The sequence below is a fragment of the Myzus persicae genome, unplaced genomic scaffold (assembly GCF_001856785.1).
Source record: "Myzus persicae strain clone G006 unplaced genomic scaffold, MPER_G0061.0, whole genome shotgun sequence".
Classification (NCBI taxonomy): domain Eukaryota; kingdom Metazoa; phylum Arthropoda; class Insecta; order Hemiptera; family Aphididae; genus Myzus; species Myzus persicae.
In genome coordinates, this window is record NW_019103879.1 from 62,942 (window position 1) to 85,707 (window position 22,766).

The following is a 22,766-nucleotide window of genomic DNA, read 5'->3' on the forward strand; positions in this document are numbered from 1 at the left end:
CTGACTTAACTGATTTCTAACACTCCAACATTTATTTAAACAAATGTTAACCACATGAAAAAATATCCAGTATCCTATATCAATATTATATCAAACTTAAATGTATTACTCAAAACAAAAGGAACCTCATTATTTACTTTTTTTTTTTTTTATTGATCTTAAGCTTCGGCAACTGAGGCCATTAGCTGTAGTAGGATTTGTATTGTAGGTTTGTTTGTATTGTATATTTTGGGACGGTAGGGGGGAACACGTGTGTGTTTGTTTTTGGCAGAATTTCGAATGGGGCACCCGTAGGTTTCTGCCATGCCCCGGGGGTGGGGGATGGCAGCACTTGTTCTCCGGTCACCGCGACTTGTCCGGAGAAAAATGCCGCCCGGTAGCGGAGGATCGAACCGCGACCGGCTGCGTCGCAGCGGACGCGTCAGACCACTCGGTCACCTCATCCCCCATTTTTTGCTTTATGATACAATAATTTAAATTTCATTGATTACAAGCATTTTGCGCTATTAAAAAATATATTAAATTAATTAAAAATCAATTTTAAGTGAAGTTTTAACGGTTTTCTCTATCAAGTGTTCAATTTATTATTTTTATTCTTTCGTTTATTCTCAAATTTACTTATTATGCACAATGTTTGTATACAAATTGTAAATATTTTTAATTATAATGAAAAAGTATACTCTCCGGCAGTCATCTCCTCTTTAATTAAATTTATTGCTGAGTCTGGTTTCCCATGTAAATAAATGTTTCTTTACTATTTTTTTTCATCTACTACTTTATTTTAAATTGTATTGTTATTATTTCATGACGTTATTTGCGTTATTATTTTTGGCCGCTATTTAATACATAATTAGTGGGCAGTTCAACTTTTTTTAAATATATTGGAACATTGAATTTCTTCACTCTTTGATTCATAGATATATCATAATATTGTGAATGGTATTTTTTTTACAGAGTATTTATGGAAGCGTTAAAATACATATGCAATTATTATATGATCGCGGATAAACGTAGATAATCGATTGGCATGTCCGTATTATTCTAGGTCAGAAATAAAAAATGGAAAAAAAAAATTGTAAAACGATTAAAAAAATCTGATAAGCCCAAAACTATTTTCAACATAACTACATAAGTAGGTGACGGGAATAATATTATTTATTATCAACAGTTGATATATGTATAGGTACATGACTGGCTGTTTATAATATGTATATTATACAAATATAAGTAGTAAAAAAAATAAATCGAAATTAATTATACACCTATTTATTAAATCGGCTTAAGTAAAAACGGTTATTATACTCCGAGGGGGCGAAGGGGACCGATACATGGCCTTGTGTACACATTGTATACGTGACATAATGTAAATGGTCATATAATTACCATTGAATTGTCATGGAATCGTTATGCAAAATGCGTCCAATAAAACGTGGTAATTACCCGGTAAATAGTGTGGAACATTTAGCCATGAATTATTATATGACTCACGATTTACCTGCCTAAGGGTCAACACGCATGGGATGGGGGATGAGCGGCGACGGGGGAAGAATAGCAAAAAGAAGGGTGAAATCCGTTTGTGGAACAATATAACTACCGTTACTCACGCCATATTCCACGGTCGAACGATTCGCATTGTTTGTATCCTCCGACGTAACCTACCGTTCTATATAATATTGTTTAATGTGTGTGTGTTTATTTATATAAATATGTACCTACCTATATATAATATATATGCACGCATACAAATCCCTGTCTCTTTCAGAGCACACACAACTCCGCGGTCACAGTGATACACGTGAAATTATGTATACTCATACATTATACGAAGATTTAGTAAATATATAGTTATTATAAATGCGCCATATCCGACAGGTTTAAACTACAATACGGATGTAATGTATTATCAATTATTGTTACTATCTCTTTTCTGAATTATTGAGTTTTTACCAAAGTATTAGGACTATTATTGTATACCTACGCAGATATTAAATTATTATAAAATATGATATACAAGTATAAAAGTGGTCGTACACATAACGACTTAATAAAACAATATAATATTATTATACCTACAATTATAGCAGTGTTATAAAGTGCATCGTAATTATTTAATTGTATTAACTATTCAATGAATTTGTATTTTAAATTTTGAACTTATGAGCCCCCACATAAACGTATTCAGTGGGGTCCGCCATCTTCTTGAAGAATAAATAAATACATAAATAAATAAAATAAATTGTCCTATGCATCCGGCACTTAAATGTACGTAATCTGGGGATAAGACGGGTTTTAGAATAACTGTTAAAATTAATGAACCACGTGGAAACTGTTTTAGATCAGGAACTAATATAGGTACAATAAATGTTAGGTTTTGAGAAAAACGAAGTACTATAGTATATTGGTTTTGCATTGATATGTTTTAAATATTTTTTTACTTAGTTCCGTAATATTGTTTTCCTATAAAAGCAGCAGTTGCATATTTTCATAATTGTTTTGAGGGTGTAAAATTATCTTAAAAACATTCTAAATCATAAACAATCTTATCATCAATACAAATTAAATTATTTGTATTACTGAATAACATTTAAGTAAATTGCTTATTAGCTAAAATGTATACAGTTTTGAAGAAAAAAAACCCGTCCTACCTGTGCAGTAGGTGTCGAACATGTGTAACTCATCATTGAGTATGCACCGTTGTAATGGATGTGATAAATTTAAATTCAATGATAGATCTCTCTATTCATATAAAAGAGGCATTATAGTGACTGACGAAGAATCAATGTAGAGTCTAAACTATAATAGGTAGGTGAAGACTTAAAATGTTGAAAGTACATTCGTTTAAGTGCGTACAAAGAAAGGACTTATACGTTTTTATTTTAAAGATGTGCTCACACTAGAATTTTGTGTTATTAAATGGAAATCGAATATTTCTTAAAATATAATTGGTTGCTAATGGTTACAGATTCTGATTTAATTTAAGTAATAAGTATTGACCACCTTACATTGTCATACAAATAAAAAATACATTATATTATATTATATTACATTATAGTATATTGTATATTCTAGTATTCACTATTCATATAAACGAAAAAATTGTTTCTAAAGTATATTTAACTATAACGAATTGAACAAAGTTTGAATTATATGAGTGGGCAGATGGCATTTTATAAGGGCAACGAAGTGCATGGCAGCTAGTCATTGTATCCGATAAGAAACAATATTCAGCCAAGCCGGTTGAACTTTTTGATATCCAAGGTTACCAAACATTTATTTGAATAATAATATTACATTTTTAATAAATATTCGTATTTATTTTTATTTTTCCCAATTATTTTAAAAATTACTGAAAATTACTGAAAATTGTCTGTTCTTATCTCCCAAAAGTATCAACTAAATCCAGTTTTATACAAAAAAAACCTTTATCAAAATTTATGATCAGAGTATTTTTTCTTCTAGAAAAATTTCTTGTTTTCAGACACAAAAATAAACATAATTTTAAAATCAATACATGCATAGCTCCTTTAGATTCTTCTAAAGTTATAAATTTATCACTGGACTAGAAAAATACGAAAAAAATATGATACTAATTCATAGGTTATCCAATGAATGCGTTAATTCTTTGCCTGAAATAATTATATAAACGCATTTAATTTTTCATTGTTGTGTATAATATTATTTTGACTACTTAGTTTAGAGTTGTTTTTCAATTAAATAATACGGTCTGTACAACTATAAAATTTCGAGTGTACTGCGCTAATGAGTTTGGTGCGTCACCCCTACCTTTCAAAAGACACTATGCGTAAAGTGACTCGGAGAACTTTGTCGTCACATTCCACACGCATATTTATATGACAGAAAAGGATCTCTTGTATACATATGCAAAATATTATGTCAAAACCACAGGGGTTTATTTTAATATTATACTCTTTTGTGCCATGAAAAGTGTTTATTCCCGTGGGGATCACAAATCAATGTAGTCATTTAGATGAATGCTGTAATGGAATGAAAGCGGCACGCATGAGAAAACTGCAGTAATAAGCAGTGACAGAATTGTATGGGGTGCATTCGAGTGCACTTGCACCTACCTGTATAATTTTCTGGAAGTGCTCAATTGTCAACCACTACCCACAGACGATTTCCACTCGAAATACACAATTTGCTTGTTTATAATATAATATTTTGTATTTTAATATTTAATTTCGTGTTGTATGAACAATAATATTATTTTAATTTTGCAAAAAAAAAAATAACACCATATGCAAGTTCATATAATATTTTATTATTATCGTAATATTTAAAGTCACAGTGCTTTCCGAATTTAAGGACAATATAATTCTAATTACCTATGGTGTAAGGCGGGGTTACTATTTACTATTTAGTAGGTATCGATATATTTTGTAAATAATATTTGTATTTGTTTTTTTCCTCAGATTTCCGTGACTTACACGTCGTTGTGTTATTCCGTGAAAAATAATATGGCTCTCATTCCATAGTTCGCCTTGTGAACTTGAAAAGAGATTATACGCGGGAAAATAACCAAACTGTGACATTAACGAATCTCAACTTGTTCGTTAATATTCTCCCGATCCAATCGTACGACGGTTTGTGAACACAACCATTACCACCACAACCATGGTTCTGAGGCACGGATTCTGCCGCCAATGCTCCGACATGCTGTTCGTCGTCTGCACAATCACCATCGTCATTACAGGTGAGCTAAATTTTCGGTCGTTGCGTTATCTATATAAGCATTAAACATAGCATAGTATATCATAATTTTCGTCAGGCCAAAAAACGGTGGGTATTTTTTGCAGCCAACACGATTTTGCGCATAATCACATAATTTTTTTAATTCTTAATTTACAACAACAAATAAATAAATGCGTTCAGTGCAAAGTTGTAGCTGTACATATAAACACATAATTTTATGAGAATTATATAAATTATACAGGACAAATCAGTTATATTCATAGACCGTAGTGGTATGTAATTTAATCTGTCGATTAAAATCTACGGAACTGTATTTTATGTAGGTATATATTATATAATATATATACATGGTTCGTGGTAAGGCTAATTAAAAATATATTTAAACAAAAATTATTTATTAAAAGCGTATACTTATTATGCGTACAAAAATTTTAAACACGCATTACTTGATGTACAAAATAATATTATTTCTGTAATACTAGAGGCAGAACATAATATTTAATTAGATCGTAAGTAGGATTTTACTTTATTGATTCAATTCTTATTGATACAGTTAATTGTCAATCTATTAAAAAAAAAAAAATATTTTTAATTACTTTCGCTTTATATGTTGGAATATTAGCCTGAGTAGAACTAAAATAATAATGAAATACATTTTTTGATATCAAAAACGAGGAAAATGTATTGTATAAATAATATTTTGATAATTATCATTTAGGTAGGTATTTAATGTATACCTGTATTCAGAATGCTTCATTCATTAAGTTATTAATGACAATCTATGAACACTAAAATTGTAAACTGATCTTTAAATTAAATTACTTCGTAAACGCGGTATAATAATATAACTAATACAAATCCTCATAAGACTAAAAACTACTTATTCTAAATCAACTAGCTAAGACTCCCTCCTAAATTGGTCCAGAAATATTTACTCAAACCATAAATAACAATAGAAGTCATAAGTTATAACGGAACATCAAAATAATTAAACTTATAGAATAAACTTATAATATGAAATCAAAGAAAATCATATTATTATCATTGTAGTAGATAGAATTTTTCATCAGTTGCGGGTTAAGCAAGAAAAAAAATGTCTTATCGAATCTCATCAATTTTGATTTTAATATTTAATACACTCTCGCGCAAGCAGTCCGACAGTGCGCACGCATTTCGATGCTTCTCTCGGATTACGCTCCATTGTACCTCTGTCTTGCATCAGGAAAAAATAANTCATTGTAGTAGATAGAATTTTTCATCAGTTGCGGGTTAAGCAAGAAAAAAAATGTCTTATCGAATCTCATCAATTTTGATTTTAATATTTAATAACTTAATAAAATAAAAATATTTATTTAGTAGTTATTGTTCGTCCAACCTTTGACTATAAAAGAATATCAAACTCTAGTAATTATATTAAAGAAAAGAGTTTAAAGGGACACTACCTACGGGACACTATCGTCTGTCGCCATATTAAAACTAAATAATATGATTTTTCTCATTACTATAACACCTTTGACATAAAATAGACCAAGTTTTAACTACCTAAACTTTTCACGATCATTGCTAGTAGCACATCGAAAGTTCTAAAATAAAGTTCTCACACGTCACGACGCAATTAATTGTCCTATACAACGATTTTCATATATTTTATATTTTTAATATTAATATTAACGAACGGGCACTTTAATATTAGTTTGAGCTCTGACGTTTTTAACTCGATACTAAAGTCTAGGTTAACCAGTTTCTAAATTAATGTGATTGATATTTTGTGGGTAGATATAGTATAGTTGAATAATAACAATAATTATAAGCTTTCAATATATTTTCTATCTTAAACCAGTTAAAGCAAATTTGATCAATGGAAAATAGTATAAGTATCGAGAACTCGTGTTATTAACGATTAAAATGCGCACATAAAAAAGCAGACTGGATTTCGATCACTATAGCGTTGGGCACGCGTTCTGTTCAGTTCTTCTCAACGCAGGATAGTCGTGGTATTAAATTTAAAAATAACGATAAATCATTTTATACGGAAAACGATTTTGAGCCCAGCTCTGTCAAAAACCATGTCTGTTTTCGACGGTTGTCTGTAGTACTTACGCTTAGCGAAACTACCGATCAAATCGAAAAATAACATTTTCTTAGTACTACCTAGATTTAATTTCCAATCGGTAGATCGTACGACCCATTTTTGAGCATTCATCGAAAAAAGTGTTAAATAAAAAAAAAAAAAACAATAACAATAGAAAATATCAAATTCGCTAAACCAACATTGTTCCTTAAAATAGGGTGATTTCGGACACTTGCGGGAGGGACTCCTGACGAAACAAGGTTTTTGTAATAACAACATCACTTTTGATTAAAAGTCGAAAATTGATACTCCCCGTTAATACCTATCTATGTATTTACTTATAATCTAAAATACAAATAAGTTTTACAAAAAATGTATAGTAGAAGCTTAATTAATTGTTTTATAGTACAGATAGTAGGTTTATTCGAAGAACTAATGTAATTTTTATTCCCGCGATCAATTAATTAAAATTATTGATTATTTTTAAAAGTTTTCAAAGGTCTTTTATCAGTCAACTATTTGTTATTAAAAGGATGAGTTTTAATTTATAGTCAATATTTAAGAACTTTACAGTCTGGATAATAATAACACTAATTTGTTAAATGAACTTTATATTGTGTATAGATTATGTATCGTAACAACGAGGTATTGATTAACATGACTATATTTAGATTCAGAATTCCTGATTATGATGTGATTATTATACAAATTTCGTTTAATTCAAATCACCTCATTGTACTCATTGCACATAAACAATAATTAACGTACTTAAACAGTAATCGATAAAATATTTTAATTCGATTTAAACGATTATTGAAAAGATATAGAATGTTATGAATGTTTAATTTACTCCTATATCATCTTAGTTCGATATTATTAAAATAAAACTCGCTTAAAATCACCAAAAACACAGACGTAAGTGGACCTCTGAACATAATACAAAAATCCATCACAATATTATAATTATTGTAGTCAAATTTGCAAATCGTTTGATTTCCAATCAAATTATTCATTATTCGAAGACGAACATAAAGTTTAAGATTAGTGGGTGCCAATATTATGGGGCATATACAATCGATATTTCTTACTTTCTTATACAAAAATTAACCGAAATCACCACAAAAATGAGCCATAGTGAAGTATGTCGTAAAAACATCAGATACAATTTATTTATATCAAATAAAAAACGCCATTACAAATTAATGTTTTGATTCATACACCCATATCATTCATAAATTATAATTTTATATTAAATTTCAATAGAGAATGAGTAAATATGATTATTTGTTTAGCGGCGTATAATGTTTACTACCATTCCCATGTTTTTAGTTTGTCGATATAAATTATAAATTAATTGAATATGCCTAATATTGCATACATTTTGACGTCTTATTCAATTTAAGTTCAGAAGTAGGTTACACTGAATACTATTAGCAATACGTTGCCATTATAAATTATCTGTGTCTCACACGTTTTTCGTTCGGTATTTTGTACCTACCTATAATATATTTGACACAAGTAAAAGAATATAATATATAAATAAGCAATATATTTTTTTATCGAATAAGTTAAAAATATGTTGTACAGAGTTTTTATTAGAGCAGACATAAAAAAAGCCAGCTGGCAGAAATAGAGAAATTCGCATCGGTTCAATAAAAATTAAATTTTAATGTCTTCTTTTATGTTATAAATATTAATATCTCTGCTTTTATTTCGTTTTTATATGAAAATAATAACTGGAAGCTCTCATCTATCCGAGTGATATGAATTAATGAAAATGGAAATAACTCAGAGTCGGCTAGAAAACGACATAATATACTTGTATTATAAAATGGAGTATGATACACTACAATATTGTGAATTATTGAAAATATCAAGTCAAGCAAATTAATGTTTAACTTATAACTACACAATGTTTTTAAATATTATAGGTATTTCCAATCATAACTCATCGTAAATGTTTGCATTTTTGTATTATGAATATTCTGAGTATACCATCGATGCGTCGTTATGTCAAAGTCAAAATTTAAAATTCAGCGAAGTAATTGTTTTAAATAGTTGTGTGTTTAAAGTAAATATGTACTGACCTAGGTACAAATTACGGGGACCACTCGTAAAACCGAATAATATTTATGACAATAATATATTATTTTTCTCTCGGTGTAACAACACTCTTAATTACTACGATCCGCTGAAAACGTTCTAAATGAATATAAAATATAAATACGCAAACGTTTCATTTTTAAAATCTCATTTTAAAACAATACCGCATATTGTGTGATTGCTTTCGTGGGATGAAAATAATGAAATGCATTACAGTTTGTAGTCATAATAATAATGTAAAGTTCGTACAACATCGGGTTCTCATCCCCTACAACCCCCAAACGTTCGTCATCAGTTTCGAGAGGGTAGTTAGTTTATTATTTTTTTTTCAATTCCGACCGTGTGCACGGTTTTGTTTTGAACATAAAAACGGAATGTATACACTCGTAACGTATTCCCGCGGTGATGGACACGCAATCGAGTCCCGAAACCGACGACGGGATTAATGGCAGTCGGACAGTAGATAAAAACACAGGTTATACCTCCTCGTCCCGAGTGGAGGTTTGATAACAGGAACCACGCGGGGTGTATAATATATGCTGTACGTAATAAATTTCCCATTTAAAAACGAAAAGAGCTAAAACGCGTACGACTGAAATAAAACAAAACAAAAAAAAAAGCATATACTAGGAGGCTTTTATGTAGGTTTTTTCAACCTCCCCTTATACTCGCGGAAATGGCGTTTTCACACTCCCGTCGCTGCCGCAGCTATAAATGGGTTGCCTACACTTATTAGTCACCGTCATACACTCGAATCGCACGATAACAATTTTTTTGTTTTTGTTTTAATCGTCATCGTATTTATAGCCGTCACAGATGATTAAATACACCAATGTAGTATATTTTAATATTTTAATGGCGTGTGGCTGTGGAGATAAACTATAGTAATAATATATCGATTGAGTATCTAATATCTCTGAAAATAATGATTTAATTGCTAAGTATTGCAGTTCTTATGAGAATCGAAGCATTAACGCATTTTGAAAACATTTTGGCAAATCAAAGTTCGTGAGAATAAGATTTTTTTGAGATTTTTTAATTGAAAATGACCACATAATGTTGACTGATATTTGTTTTCTCGTAATTGTTTATCAGAAAATTGTTATAAATTACCTATTTTATTAATTGATATATGGTACAAATAAGTAATAACTAATTCGAGTACAAAACCTTGTTCTACAAGTGTTCCATTATATGAATCGTTGTATATTTGACTACACATAAAAAAATGAAAATTTGGCTAACAATTAAATCTTATTATTATATTGAAATGTGTTATTTTTTTGTTGTTTAATGTGGTAGGAAATAAAAACGTATTATTTCCGAGAAAAAATCATTTGGTAACCACGAGACGTTATTTTTTATACTACGGTAACTTCATTCGTTAAACCAAATTAAAAAATGTTATCTTAGTTCATCTCAAAATATTATAGTTTTTTTTCAGCAAACGGCAGTGACCGGTACTGTACCGACTGACTACGCTATATCCTCATTCACCCCTGTCCCTATAAGTTTGGGAAGAAAAATATTGGTCGGAATAATCATAATAGTTTTATGCATTCCACCTCATTACAATTCTATTATATTATACTCTTTTGAGGTATCAGCGTTTTTTGATAGGATGAGGTTAGAATTACTATGGCGAAAGCCGAAAGGTATTTTCTGTAAGACCATAACGAACTGAAATTCATTATTTTATTGCGGGTGTTAACAACTATTACAATTATCTAACACCGCAAAGCATAGCGTATCATCAAAGTACAGTTTTTCTAAAGGCAGTTTCGATTAAGCGTCTAAAAAGTCGAGAACGTTCTTCTGTAAGTGTATTTTCTTAGAACACCTTTTCACATCTTATCGCACATTTTATAACGACGGAAAAATCTCGGTTTTACGGAATAATATTTTCATGTATACAATCTTTTATTAAACAATGTATTTGTGTTTTTGTATTCAATCAAATTCTCATTCGGTATTCAATGTTAAATTGTAATCTGCTTGAAACGCTTGCTGTTGAAATAATATTAAATAGTGTGATTCCATCAAATAGTTTTAAAGTATACTGGTTCATCGCTGAGCTCAGAAATTTAATTGGAAAACCAAACGTCACCTGTTCAATATACTTTATAGATTAGATTTCTGTTGTATGAAGGTATGTGTATAGCTACCCTTTTTTTGATATTTAAATTTAAAAAAAAATCGAATGTAATTTAATACCCACAGTCGATATAAATAAAAACCCTTACAGTATCCTGTTTCAATGGATTAAATTTAACTACATCATATGGTCATACGTTCTGTTATTCAGGATTGTTTTATTCACAGAAATGTTTTATTGTTCGCATGTTTAACACAAAGTCTGAAATATACTCACTAAAAGGTCAACCTAAATTATTAGTCTTTTATACTATTCTAATTTACCAAATGTATTTTTAGACTTTTTTCCATTGCGAAATTTCACAACAATATTCAATTCAGTGCACGAATAAGCAAACTATATTTACCTTTTGTATGAATTAGTTATTGGGGTCTCAATTGTCTTGTCGATACTGTTTGGCACCATAATTATCAAACAATAAAGAATGGTTACAATCATTTAAAGTATTTTTTTTTTGGTCATAATTTTGATAATGATAGCTTAATATAAAACATTTTAAGCTAAAATGGAGTGTTTCGTAAAATTATATTAATATACCAATAACTTTAATATTATCGTTACTATTCGATCTGAAAATAAAATATAAATGTAATAAAAAAGATTGGCCAATATTTTTTTATTTACACACGTTTGAAAAATAAATCATCTATGTTACGAGAAACGTGTTAAGCGTTAAAAAATTTCTAGTGAAATATCTAAATAATGGTGGTTACTTGTTATAAATCATCTTATAAAAATTCTACTGAAAAAAAATTAAAACCCCATTTAAAAAACCAACCACCATTAAATATGAATATTAGACAAGTAAATATGAATTATAAAGGAAAAACTAATATTAATTAAGTTTTATTCATTTTTGTAGTTTGAATTGTTGCACACTAAGTACATTATAATACCACCTTAAACATATCTGAATAATTAATGTGTTGTGTTTGTTAATACATATTAATTGGGTCTTATAATTTTTTTTATATATATATAATATATTTTATACAAATCTTATATAATCTGTAAATAGTCATTTTACAATATGCACAAGAGATTAATTATATTATGCATTCAGGATTCTCTAGTGAATAAATCATCCATTGACGGAAATTCGTAAGTCATCCGGCGTTGAGTGTTTGACCATAGTTGCTTAGAACGTCAATACTCCATTTGAATTTTAAACGTATTTTTGGGTCATATGAGGTACTACGATCGGATATGGTAGATATTGAAGGATCGAGGTGGTCAGATAAGTTGGAGTGGAAGAAGTTGTAGAGATTTTGGCGAGCGTTTTGAACTGTTGTAATGAAGATGTAATTTATGAAGTGTATATTATTAATTTGGAACATAAAAATGTGCTTAGATTATTTTATATAGGTATTTGGACTGTTCTAGTTTGGATTAGATTAGAATGGATTCGATTGATTCAGTTTGGGGGTTTGGATATGCTGATCCCTAGAGTTGGATGTCATATGATCATGCATGTTTATGTAAGAGTATTTTATTATTATGTGCAACGCAATTAAATCTTAGTATAAGTCGATGTTGACGGAATCGGTTGTTGAAAGCTGGTGGTTCGATTCAGGTATGGGGAAGACACAATATAGTCAACCGTGGCGATGTATGCAGATGATACCGCCTTTATTAAGTCCTATATACTATATAGCGAACATAATTTATGAGAGTTATTTAAATAAAGTCCGATCCTAAGTGCCTGTCTTTCAAATAAAATACGAACACGAGCTAGTAAAAATTGGGGGGGGGGGAAGGTTTTAAGTTTAAAAATGAGGCAATTTTACAAATATTAGGATCTGGGTTATGATGCACATCATTATAGTTTTTTTTAAATACTGTAATGTCTCTGTCATCATAACTTATTTAAAACCAAGGTATGCTCAATTTTAAACGTTCTGTAGTTTTTTCGTAACGTAATGACTCGAATACATTGATGATCATAGACATCGTATGTTTACTCATTATTAATGTATATTCTTTAAATTATACTGATTGACTCGGATTCTTATGATTAATGTTCAAATTTCTAAAAATCCATACAAAAATCGATACGTTGGATCTCCTAATAACAAAAAAAATATTTTCTATTTTAAACCTAGGAAAGTGTTTTTAACCATTCACATTCATAACGTAATTGATACAATCGTATTTCACGTAGAAACATTTAAAAGTTTTCTAAACTTAGATAGGTAGCGAAACTCTCAAGATCGATTCTAAGAACGTCAAAATAATAACATGTCCGTGGGAAGCTTTTCATGCTGCTTCATTTAAATGGTATTGCAATGTGAATCTGCAAACATATGAACCTATTTACTTAATACTTGTAAAATTCTTTAATAGCTGTTGTAGTTTTCCGAATCATAGCAGAAGACAAGCTTATTTTACTCGATGAAAAGTGATCGGGTTTTTGTGAAAATCGTTAACTTTTTGCGAAATTATATTGACGTTATATCTATACGAAATAATGTTTATGCAAATGATGCTATAGTTTTTGAGTTTAAGTGTTCATTGTTAACAAGTATTTATAGGGAACTGCAGTCGTTCAAAGTGTGTAAGCTTGTACTTTAGTCTTAACATATTATTATGCACAACAGAGTATTACTCTAAAACATATATAGTATAGATACCTACCTTTTTGATTTAATTCCACGACGGTCGTTATTATTACGCGTTCGTCAATCCATTTTCCACCGGTAAAATAATACATCCGAGCATCACTGTATATTCGACTTGAAACGCTATAACTTCACTTCGACGTTTCCATCGCACGATTACTCTGAATTAATTATAATAATTATTATTGTGCGAAATAGTTCGCATACATGATAGAATACAACACTCACTAGATTACGTACAATGCGTATTATAATATATGGTCTACTGAGTGATTAGAAAAACATTGGTGTCATTTGTTTTTTCGGTGGCATGTGTGAGGAACGAGTTTTCTGGATGTTACGAGACAATGGCGATTTTTGAAAATCCATTTACCGCGAGACAACAGGAGCAGCAAGAGTATCAGGAGTAGAATGATGAGGAGGCGTCGCCGTCTTAATCGAATTCCAAGAGACCCTGCACCGGAGTCGATAAATTATCATCTGGCGACGGCGACGACGACTACGACGGCGGTGCCCGACGGTCCCGAAGAGATGAAAAATTACAAAAAAACATAATATCTCGACGAAAATATAAAAAAATGTATAAAACACGGTGGAAGGGGTTACGTTTTGTCCTGATCGTCGTCGTTTCGCTTGTACATATACACATACATTATACTACGTACGTATTATATGTGTGTACACGTACCGCGTGACTTATTGCCAATCCAACGGTGAAAATAACCACTTTGATCACTCTTCTTTCGGGACATTAAGCGCATTGTACACACACACACGCACACCCGGGTACGCACAAGAGGTGTCTCTCTCGACCCCGCTCAGTACCCGCCGACCTCTGGCGGGGTGAAAAAGCGTTTTTTCCCAGCGAAACGGCTGCGGGTGTTATGTGCTGGAGGGGGGGGGGTGTATTTTCCAAAGCTATTAAACACCTAGCGCGTGTCGTCGGGTTCGGCGCGACAGACGTACACGCACGCACTCACACACGTGCGAAGATGATAGATGATCTATAATATAATACACCATATATATCGCCTGCATACGAAACGTAGTTTCGACCGTAGATTCCACAGTCTTATTCCGAATTTACCTATACAGCTGCGTACGCAATAATATCATATTATATATAATATCGTGTATACTAACGTGTTGGCGAGGGTTTTGGGGAGGGGGGCATACGTGTAGGTACACCCATATGAAATGTACATTGTACAACCATATTGGTACAGGGTGATTCACCAATCATGCTCACCCCATCAAGTTCTATATTTCTATAACTAATAATATAAGGATTTGTGTTATTTAACTTTGCGAACTAAGGGTAATAATATATTGGTCTATGAAAATAAGTTTTGATTTTTGAAGATATGAGGGGGTTGAAAATTTTAGCAATTCATATAAATTCATCGACATAATATTTTATGGTTAAAATTTTTATTTGGGTACATGAACGTTTTCAAAAACTATTCACTAAATTACAGGGAAATAGAAGAAATCTCTCAATACAGAAGTCTGTACTTCCACGAAAAATTCCTTTAGTGGGACAAAAAATCTCAAGAATCATAAAATTTGAAATGGCCGTGTTTTAGTATGGTATAATATTTTTAAAATTCCAAAAATTTGAATAAATGTACTATTAAACGAAAAAATGCGGGGATGAGCAATGAGTCGCCCTGTATACTGCACACGTCAGTGTGATGTATTTATACGGATACGATCGGCTGTACATACATACGCGTTATACATCGTCGTATACAAACGCGCTCGTCCCCGTGTGTGCTTGTGTGGGCACGTATAATATTCGCATACAATATCGATCATCTGCCAGAAGCGTCACTTAACCTAAAACGCTTTTTGCCAGACCGTGTGCGCTCCCTCGCCCGACCGACCACTGCTCACATACTACGGTACCCCCCCGTACGAAAATATAAACATATTTATATGATACTATTATTATTATTATTATTATTATCATACGCACGCGTTACTCTTTACCTAATCGCACTGTACCACGAAACCCATCCTCCAACCCTTGCCGCTCGACCGGCCTCCGACCCTCATCACCCCCCCTACAACGCCCATCCGGACTCGGAGTCCGCACCTCGACCGCTGTGTAATACGTTACATGTACCTAGGTAGGTGCACGTCACCGCCGCCGTCGTCGTGACGGTCGGCTTTTAACAGTTTTCGAATAAACTCGCCGCCGTGTACCCGAGACCCACGTCCAAACTTACGGCACACCGAATTTTTAGGTCGACTTTCGTGCGCTAATCCGATGGAAAATGTCACGCGAGAAATGATTTCGCGGCCAACATCACTCTTGCGGCGCGCCGTAAATCTAATGGACTTGCCGCCGTCGCCGCCGCCCTCTCCGTCATCCACGTCGTACATAGTATAAATAATATATTATAATAATACATCTCCTGCAGCTGTGTCACGAAAAAAGACGTTTCACTGTATCTGTTCTGAGCATATTTTTAAATATTTTACACCGTTGTGCTGGTTTTGTCGCATTACAGCGTGATCAGGTTTATCCGCACATACGCACTTACTTACGTATATATTATAATATTATTTTATTGTTATGTATTTTTATCGTTTCTACAATACATACAAAATTAAAACTTCACTGGTGTATTTACTGTTTTTGTTTTTTTATTATATAGGTGGTAATATTATATTAATGCTAGTCATTATTTAATCTATTTAACTAGTCATTAAACAATGTCAATATTATTACTTAGGTACGTTATTTCTATTAAGTCTCTCCGATCTTAACATAAGACTAGTTCTAGTTTCTTAGTACAAGTTGGCATTATTTTGTAGGAAATTAACATTTTTAGTATTGAATCACTTTTCATTTTAAAGCATATACATTTTTAATACATTTAGTTTATAAGAACTTTAGTATAATTTAATTTGTTTTTGCTTCCACTTCATGCCTATTTTAATGAATTCCATCGTCCAGGTTGTCTGACTGCACATACTAAATGTTGTTCAATTATTGGTTCGCTTATTTTATAAATAGGTAACACTTCTCTAAGTGATTTTTTTTCAAACCCAAGTACTTTTATGGGAATCTATACTCACCAGTTCTGCAATAATTTCAATTTCTACTTTTCCGACAGAACTTTTAAAATACTACACTCTATTTTAGTTGTATAATTCCTTATCATAAAAAACGCAACCTATATTTCACAATTTCAGCGTAATGTAAACCAAAAATTTGTTTAAAAAAATTTAAAATTCATAATTAATTTTGTTTCCGAATACAATTCAGAAATCAAAAGGTTTTATTTAAGTTTACTTTGACATTGTTCTCAAATTATAAAAAAACCAACTCCCAAAATAAGTTTAAATCAGCTGAGGTTAATTTTATATTGTTAGGATTATTTTTAATCTTAATTTTTGGCAATTTTCACTTGAAATTAATTTTGAATGTTTAATAATTGGTACACTTAAGACTGATTGTTATGAAGTTTCAAAAACTTATTAATGAAACTTATTATTAAAAGTCGGAGTTTGAACGTATATTGTAAGACAATATCTAAGGGTGAGTTTTATTACTAGAATTATCATTCTACTGTTTTTTCGGTGTCACATAAATAGTAATTTTGAATATAAATAAACTTAATTTCTATTTTACATAAATATTAATGTGCTCATTACAAAGTGTATTGTTAAAATAACAAGTTTGTTTCCATACAATCTCGAGGAGAATTTAAAATAAATCCTCAAACAAAGTATACGTTTACTATAATATTACCTATAATACTCCTACATTTTTCCGAAAGTCAAACATCTGAAATTACACATTTTCTTTGTTGAAACTTTGAGTAGGTACTGCCGCCGCTCCTACCACCGTTAACAGTCTCCAGGCTGCTAACATCAATACGTTTTTTGAATCGAATGTTTGTTTAAGAATTCCGTTCAGTCTGAGATTAGCTATCTTTAAATCAGAGATTTTAATAAATATTTATATATCTATAGGCTATTATAGTACGTATGCTGTGTTTGATGTATGCACTGACTGTTTCCATATTTTACACATATTGTAACAATACAAATATTAGAGAACAAATCTCTTCTGCAACATTAAATTCGGTACGTTTTTTAAAATTGTTGACAACGTTTTGAACGTGTCTTAGTTAACGTTCAGTGTAAGTCTTAATGAGATACATTTTGGGAAGGTAAAATGTTGAAACTTCTAATTAAGCGCTTACCAAAGTATGCTAGTGTGAATACCTACGGTTTGGTTTATTTTAAATTTTAATGTCTACCCATAGCTAACCCAACTCAACTGTATTGTATAAAGTACACCATGGTTTGTAATCAAATCAAAATTACAGCGCAGGCTCAATTAATACCTATATTGAGATATATTTCAAACGAATCTGAATAGTTTATTATTTTCGTATAATATTTGATAACCACGATAATATGTGAAAATTATGGTGGAACTTCGGGATTGCCAAAAGACAAACCACACAACTGTTCTCATCAGATCATTATATAACGGTTCCATCGTTATTCGCAGTATGATAGTATACTTTGATTTCCATTCAGTTCATCTCACTTCAAAAGAATACTCACTCCGACACATCATGTACCTACTACTACGGTAATGATATGCACGAAATAAGTACTTATAACGATATGGCTTCCAATAATTGATAGTGTATAAATAAGCGAAGCCATCTAAACATTTATTCAAAGGCGAACTGACTGTATATAATGCAAATTACATGTCCCAAGTATCTATGTCAACTTTTCATAAAGTATTTGTCAAACTTAATTATTATTAGTATGTATTCGTTCGTATAAATCCAATTATAGTATAATTTATGTAATGTAGTTACGTTGTAAGAGATGCATGATGGACGGTGGTATGTATTTTACTTTGAATTAAAATAAACAATAATAAAAAACTACTGTGACCCGGATTTTGATGATAATCTCACAAATAAGCTACCTAATCATTCACGTTATACTAACCATTAAAGGTTTCCATCAGTATTAAACTGAAAACAAAACACAGAACAGTGATATCAATAAATAGTGGTCAAAAAGTCGTAGAGATCGTCTTAAAAAGTTTGTATACGACTGACTTCACGCGTACCTTTCGAGGATTGTGTGATTCTGAGCATAATATGCTTTCACAATCGACATGTCTATTACGGTTTTATTATGTCGAATGGTTTTTATTTTTTTAACTTAACAACACTAGTTTTATTTTTTTTGTTGGATAAATAATCGAACTTAATCGCGTAATTTAATCGTTTTATTAAGGTTGAAGTAACATTCGATTTTTCCAGTTATCCGATAACATTCTGTCGTTATCTAATCCAATGAAAATAAGCCGTTTACAAGTCGGTTCATTATATTCTTATTTAGTAGAATCTAAATATATCAACGGTGGCAGTATCGATCAATTTATAGGGAAAAACTTAAATATTTTACTCAAAGCGCTCGGATTAAAACCATTAATCGTACTAATAACCATCAACATGAACTGCGGGAGCGAAGGAAAATTTAAAAAAAAATGAAGAACAGTAAAGAAGAGAATTATAATATGGTACAACTGTGACAAACTGTTATTAAAACAATATTCTCCTGACAAAGTTTCATAACTCTAATGAAAAACAACGTTTTTGTTTTTTTCATCGTCCAATGAATAAATTAACTATATTTATTATTATTATATACTGTCATGGTGTCTTGCAGTACTCTTTCACGCTCTCGGGCAATATCGAGAAACGAACAAACTTTGGCACGCCGTTCAAGCGTCAGCGCAATAATGACTTGCAAGCCGAGACATCGAAGAGGGTTACCCCCCCCCCCCGGTGTCTGTCTTCCACGAACATTATTTTACCGCCAATCACGTGGCGACTCAAGTCCGCGGGTACCCCGATATCTTCACTGCTCTGCCGATTCGTCAATCCCTGACCGGAAATCGTCGCGGGCGGCTCGCTTCGGTCTTGTCATCGATACTAAAATATTATAATGAAGCCTAGTGAAATGTAGCCCTTATATCTCTGCCCTTGCAGTTCGACACAATTTGTCATTGTTAACTTATCCGAAATCATCGAACCTCCAGCGATATTCACGAAACTTGAAGTTCATAATATTATGATATTCGTTATTATTTGTGAAGCGCTCACAGATTTGGTTTTGGGTTTCTAGACACTGTCGTTAAGTATTGTGAGGTTCATTATCACTCCTCTACACGATTAAAATAACGGGTGTCCTGATTGAGGAATCAACGCAGGTACAGTCAACACTGTGATAGCCAGATACTTTAGATCGTCGCGGTACCTCCTACAGTCCTACCACAATGGGGGGGGGGGGGGTTTGCATAAATAAATGTTTTTTTTGAAAATCCTAATTTCAAATATGGCTTACACGGGAATTTCGTTTTGACGAACGAAAATCGAATAATTTTTTTGAATTTAAATCTATCGACGTGTTGTAATCTCAAACAATATTATAAATCTTATGATATATGTAAACATTTGTTTGAATAGCTATCGCTGGTTGTGCACTTAGTAATATTAATAATTATTATTATCAAGTACAGCTGCAGCAGCAGCTACAAATATATTGTCGTTAATATATATCGTCCGAAGGAGTGTCGTTGTCTTCTCCAGCTCGACGGTAGTAAATAAAAAGATAGGAGGATATAGGTGGACACTGTCATGGGTTTCGTGGGCTTGAGAAATCGTATTATTAATATTTGTATCATTTTTATTTTCACCCCCTCGCGCGTGGCGTCGCTCCGGAGTAAGCGGGGTGCGCTCTCAAGCTACGGTGCCAAAAAACGGCGCCTTGTCGTCAGCCATTAGAGGCGCAGATGGTTTTAAGTTTTGAGAGACGCGCGAAATACACCAGTCGACAGACTGTGTATAGTGTCCATTTGTCAAAATAATAATAATACAATATATATATATTTATATTGTATGTATATAGCAAGTACAAAACTCTTTTAGTTCTTTTAACTCTATACACCGGCCTCAGTCCAACCGATTCCACCACACTACCCTCTCCCCAACCACCACCCATACTATAACACTAACGGTTTCCGTATTATTATTTCGTTCGGTTTTTCACTCCTCCGGACATAATCTCCCGTTTAAGACTCTTTGTGTCTTCATTAAAAACGAGTTTTTCTTTCCTCCCCCCTCCACTCCGTAGTCTTTATAACGGTGGCAGTTTATATAGTCGGTTTCTGTCTCCCTTTCACTCGCTGCTTTCGTAGTTATTTCCGACGACATTAATTTTCTTCGTTTGACCGAAAGCACGGCGAGAAACTTCTAGACCCCGCGAAACTCTTTTAGCGGTCCGTCCCTTCCCCCACAGTTCTTGACACTCCGAAACAAACGTCGCCTCGCATATTTTTAGTCAATCAGCCGCGTACAAAATACGTCGGTTGATTAGGTTCTGGGACCGCATCGCAATCACTTACAAAGTCCGCGAGTTGTTGTCGGGGCCTTTATTTTTATTAGCCCGACTCGCGACCACTTATACTTGTGGTTCACCTATCGTACAATTAGAATATTTGTCATTGGATATATCAGTATGTGTCTGCCGACATGTCGTCCACGCTATAAATCTGTGTTTTTTCAACATTAGAATTTAATTTGTCTTCCAATCAAGTTCGATTTCGCCAGTGTATTAATAATATTTGCTTCGTTGCAATAATTATAAATTTGGTTTTTTTCCACGCAATAAAATTTATTTGAATTGTTAAAAATGAACCAAACAGTATTATATGCTGCCAGACTTCTCCTTACGATGACGATTTGGATTTACAATCTCATCTAAATTTTTACACTATTGTTTCAACTAATATTTTTTATTTAAGTTTGTATTTTGTCATTAGTATTTGTAATGATTGTAACTACAGGAAGCTACTAGCCCGTATTTTTTTATAAATAAATAAATGTAATATACTTGAATGATTAGGATAGATATTACCAATGTAATACAACCAAAACAGAATAAAAGCACAATAAAATTTACTCATCTGCTTGCTCCAGTGGCGTATTTGAGACTTCACCTAGGGGGGGGCGATATTAAGAGGAGTAAACCGCCCTACCAATTAAAAACATTTTTTTTAGACATATAAAAAAACAAAGCATTTTTATTATTTAATTTAGCACTTTTATTAAAGAATTTTTATTACAAAACAAAATCTATATTTCTTTTTTTAAGACTTGTGAATCGATCAATTACATCATCAACATTTATTTCTATAGATCTGTGAATGTTTAATAATGCCAACCCTGTAAGCCGATCCTGGCCCATTTTTGATCTCAGCCAAGTTTTTAACCTATTGACAAAATAATATAAAGTAGCAGATATGACTAATATAAGGATATAAATAATAAGAAGTGGAAAAGCCAAAAAGTGGATGTGTGAAGTCGAGGAGAGTAGTAAACGAAAATAACAAAGAGAGAATGTAACTACTATTACTCAAAACTAAATACAGAGCAATTAAGCATATGGCACATTCCGAATAATGAAAACATTTGTTTCAAGGTTGTTAGTAAGGCTTTATACAGTCGAGTTGCGATAACTCGAAAAACTTGACAACTTGATTTTTTTTTTTATTCCCCTAGAACCTTGTTTGCGTATATAAAATATAGCGTGCACGGGGATACGGGATGTTAAATCAGTTGCAAGTCGCAAGTGTACGAATAACGATTGTATGGCGAACAGGCGAACGGAACAGTCGAACAAACACAACACATTTTCATAAATATCATATTTAATTTTTCATAGATAAGTATCAGATAAGTTATCAGTTTATCACAATAACGAAATGACCCATCGTGACCATTAATTAGGTAACCATTTCGACAGATGACGTTCCGTTCCATCATTCGTTTGGTACGACTACGTCACCCAGTCCTCGGGCCAAATGTTCCATCTTTGCGTACCATAGAGCAATCACTAATCAGTAATCCGGTTGTATTATGTATTATCAGTTGACAGTTATCACAAAAATTTCTCATCCAAAAAAAATTATTTACTTATTAATTAAAATATTTAGAAACACTTATAAGTTCAACAATCATAAAATATTATTTTCAAAGATCTCTCGGGGGGG

The 22,766-nt window shown here is 32.0% G+C and overlaps 1 long non-coding RNA gene across 1 annotated transcript in view; it reads left to right on the forward strand.

Annotated features, from left to right (window-relative positions):
- Nucleotides 1-22,766, forward strand: part of LOC111035813 — a 186,432-nt gene that overhangs the window by 10,472 nt on the left and 153,194 nt on the right. The window contains exon 2 of the long non-coding RNA XR_002604682.1: nucleotides 4,434-4,714. This is a non-coding gene — a long non-coding RNA (uncharacterized LOC111035813). The remainder of the gene's footprint in view (nucleotides 1-4,433; nucleotides 4,715-22,766) is intronic.